This window comes from Varanus komodoensis, unplaced genomic scaffold (assembly GCF_004798865.1).
Source record: "Varanus komodoensis strain SLA01 unplaced genomic scaffold, ASM479886v1 scaffold11, whole genome shotgun sequence".
NCBI classification, from domain to species: domain Eukaryota; kingdom Metazoa; phylum Chordata; class Lepidosauria; order Squamata; family Varanidae; genus Varanus; species Varanus komodoensis.
Genome location: NW_025335317.1, coordinates 20,377,760 through 20,381,960, shown reverse-complemented (window position 1 = coordinate 20,381,960; position 4,201 = coordinate 20,377,760).

Here is a 4,201-nt window from a genome sequence, read left to right as displayed (position 1 = left end):
CACCTGCATGAGAACAGCTTGGAAAAAATGACTTGCTCTCCAAGTAGGATTCACCTTTTAACTTCATTATGATTCAGTTTTGACCTTTGCAAAATTCTTTCTCCTTCTAATGCTTTGTAATTGGTAGTAACTCCACGAATCCATGGAGACAAGAACATCGTTAGCCTGAACATAACATTGTGCCTTAGACTGGGATTTTGAATTTATATGAAACGATCTATAGGATGAGAAAATGCACACTTTCCCTTCCCCAAATGCCAAACTTTGTGACCCAACTGAGGTTTTGTGACAGAGATGATATATTTATAATACTAAATCTTTTCAAAGCTTTTTATTTTGTGTATATCAGTATGTTGTGGACCCTGAATGTGTTACTAGCCTTTTAACTACTTAGAGCTGTATTCATACATGATGTTAAGAAGACTTTCTTATCTGCCTCCTCTGTTCTAGCCACTTAATTTCTTCAGGATTATTTTTTCTTTTGTACAAGTCTCCAATAGGAGCTTGGCATTTCTTGATGACTTTGTGTCAAATGCAGCCAACTACAGATCTTTCAAAGTTGCCTCTGATAATTGGAAATCCACTACAAATATATATCTTTTATTTCTGGAAAGAAACAGCAGACAGTTTATAAGTGATAACCGACAATGTAGATAAATGCTTCTGTTCCAGCTGAAGCTATTCTTAAGACTGAGTTTGATCATGAAATTCCTGGTGCAACAGGATAGAGGCCTGCTTTTTGCAATTGCTATAAACTGCTTATTTTAATTTTGTAAAATATATAAATGTGATGCAAAGTCAATAGCAAAGAAAACAGAGGTGGTCATTTTGTGCACTTTTACACTTGAAGTGGTGAAGACAGACATACTATAAAAAGTTCTAATGATGAGGACAGACATACTATAAAAACAAGACACACAGCATGGACCTAACCAGGAGATAAATCTTCCCTCCTTTGCAGATAAAATAACAGGCATGCCTATCAATGAAGTGAAGTGCTTTGTTGCGCCAGGGCTTCAAGCAGCCTCACCCTTTTTATTTTTAAAAGCACTGCATCATTATTCAGAAACATACCTGTTTGTTTGTCTGAAACTGAGTAAACAAAATGTTGAAAAAAAAGCCAAACTATTCTGGGAACTGGAGGACATCCCAGGGACAAGCGAGTCAGTGTGCACAGCTGGCTTACTAAAAACTTGCAGAGCTGTTTTCTCTTCATACCTATAGAGGAGTAGGTATATTTTAGAGTCACTGCAGTGAGCGCTCTTTCAGAATGAACTCACTGCTTTAGTTCCCCTAGTTTTCCATGGAACGTACTTGCGGTTCACAGGAGAATTTTTTAATCAAAAGTTTAAGAAGTTTTGCGCAATAAGCCGCTTGTTGCATTTTGTTTCAGATTTTCCACTGACATTTCTCATCATCCCTCTTTGTTCCATGCTATGAAAATTTTTGCAGTGTGCAGCGACTGGTGCAGGAATTATAAGGGACTGAGCTGAAATGTGGGATGTATGTGTCACGTAGAACATCAGAGCATGGCACCTACTCACTGCCTGATTTAGTTCTGCATCAGCCCTACAGCTTTAAGCATCGCAGCTGAGAAAGCTTGCAGGCAGATCTTAGTGGCGAGGCAATGCTTGAAGATGCAATCCAGAATGAAGTATAAATAGCAGTAATGAATGTAGGAAGCTGGCCCTATACAGTCAGACTGTTGGTCCATCTAGCTCAGTATTCTCTCTATACTGACTGTAAACCATTCTCCAGGGTTTCAGATGAGGGCTTTTCATAGCCCTTTATAGGAATAGGCAGTATGAAGGTCTTTAACTGTAGCTCAGAAATTGTCTGGTTCCTTTTTCGGAAAAGGCCAGCTACTGTAATGACTAATGACCCCTAAGAACCCAAGGACCGAATCTACAGAAAAGAGAATTATTCAACTTTAATGGTCAGCGACCATGTGCCTTCCAACATTTTGGATTGCAGGTCATCCTTGCTAGTGTGGCAGATTGGCAGGAATTGGGGGAGCTGTAAGGCACTATCGGGACTGCAGGTGGCGCAGTAGTTTAAACCGCTGTGCTGCTGGGCTGGTTGATCGAAAGGTCGCCGGTTCGAATCTGCACAACGGGGTGAGTTCCCGTTGCTCCGTCCCAGCTCCTGCCAACCTTGCAGTTCGAAAGCATGCAAATGCAAGTAGATGAAAAGGTACCACTTCGGTGGGCAGGTAACAGCGTTCCGTGCACTTCGGTGTTTAGTCATGCCGGCCACATGACCACGGAGACTGTCTGCGGACAAGCGCTGGCTCCCTCGGCTAGGAAAGGGAGATGAGCACCGCCCCCAAGAGTCGGGCATGACTGGACTTAACATCAAGGGGAAACCTTTACCTTTAAGGCACTATCTGAGGGCTGTGGTTTGTCTAGCCCTACTCTAAATAGTGTGCCATAAGAAAAGCCATTCTGTTGGCATAAAGGTTTCAGTTCCATGCCCCACTGATTTCTGTGACCTGTGTTCAGATATAACACTAAACAATTGTTGATGGGCGTGAGCTTTGAGGTTCATGGGTGTCCGCTCTTCCTCTGGCACAGTTTATGCTTCCATCTTTAACTGTTGTGGATTGTTGCATCTAAATCCACAAACTGTGCTTAGCCTTAGCTTTAGGAAAATGGGCCAACTTTGTAAATGATGCTTTGTCTAAATTCTTTAAATACAGTTTGCCTAAATTGGGATAAAACTGTCTAGTTGACTGAAAACAGGTAAAAGCATCTGTTCTTGCCATGTTGGAGGAAGGGGGAACTTACAAACCCACATTTCAGCCTGTGGCCTAGAAGCTGGTTTAGCATTATGTCTCAATTAGGTCACTGTGCATCAGGGTGACTTTGATTCTTAAACAGAAGAAATTGATTCATTGGAGCATATCTGCAAATACTGCATGTCAGTGAAATGCATCTTTATGTTAAAGCAGCATACGCTGAAATGCATCTGAAGCTGAAGCCCTTCAGCTTACTTTTGCTGTTAGTGCATCCTACTTCCAAGTGTAAACTACATCAGCTTAATTGTCTAGTGGGGCATAGCGCCAAAGGGGCCTGCATAAATTAAGAAGCAAATTGCAAGAGTAATGGTTGCAACCGTGACCCTTTTAGAAAAAGCTACGGACACTAATTCACCTTCAATCACAGCATTTCTTTTTAATATTGTAGCTTAAGGAAAATATGGATGGATAGACTGTGCTGAGTCCATTAGTCATATTAAAAATTTAAATGTTAGAACTGTGCTTTGATGATCTGGAGTCTGTTTAAGTTGCTGATAAATACCTAGTTAGGCAGTTTTCCTTCTCTAACTAGAATCCTTCAGAAAACTGCAAAGTAAAAAAATCCCCTTTATCAAATGACATCATTAGTACATTCCTTCCTCTTGCAAAATTAAATTCAAAAGCAATGTATACGCATTTTCTTTCTCTGTGGTTGAAAATGGTAGAAAAACCACAACTGTCCTTCACTCAGAATTCTTCTACACACGCCAGAAATAAGCTCAGACATCCAGCTGAAAAGGGTTTCCAGTGCTTTGAAATGCTGTTCAAGAGGTACCATCATTCAGAGCATTGTCTGGTGCTGAAGTGATCTGAGAAGCACTCTGCTCTTGCAGAGGTCAGCCATGCTACTGTTCAGAATGGAGGGAGTTACAAGGCCCATTTTCAGCTGAGGTGATACCTCACCCATGTCACTTTAAATGGCTGTTTAAAGAACCCAGTTCAAAGCCTGGTTGAAATTCATCTTTAGTTCTTCTCTGATGTCTTCAGCAATGTGGGTGCTATCTGTTGAACAGACTGGTGTATGTTCCTATACTTGTCAATTGCTTGGTGTAGCAAAGAATAATCCTTATAATAGAACTCCTCCCTATGCATAAACACTGTGCTTTTCCTCAATTAAAAAAGGGAAAAATGAATACCAAAAAAAGTAAAAATGTCTGGATGCTTTACTCTTAGCTTGGCTCTGTCAGGATTTAGCTGCACAGTAGTAACTCCTTCCTAAAACAGCTTAAGCAAAAGTGGTGATCTTTAATCTGTAATGATTACTACAGTGTGGTACTGGTTATGAACTGCAGGAAAACCCTGAGAACAGAGACATTTTGATGATGGATGGACATTGAAAGGCTTGGTTTGAATTTTGCTAAAACATAAATGATACAATATGGAGGATGAGCCAAAGTCTGGATT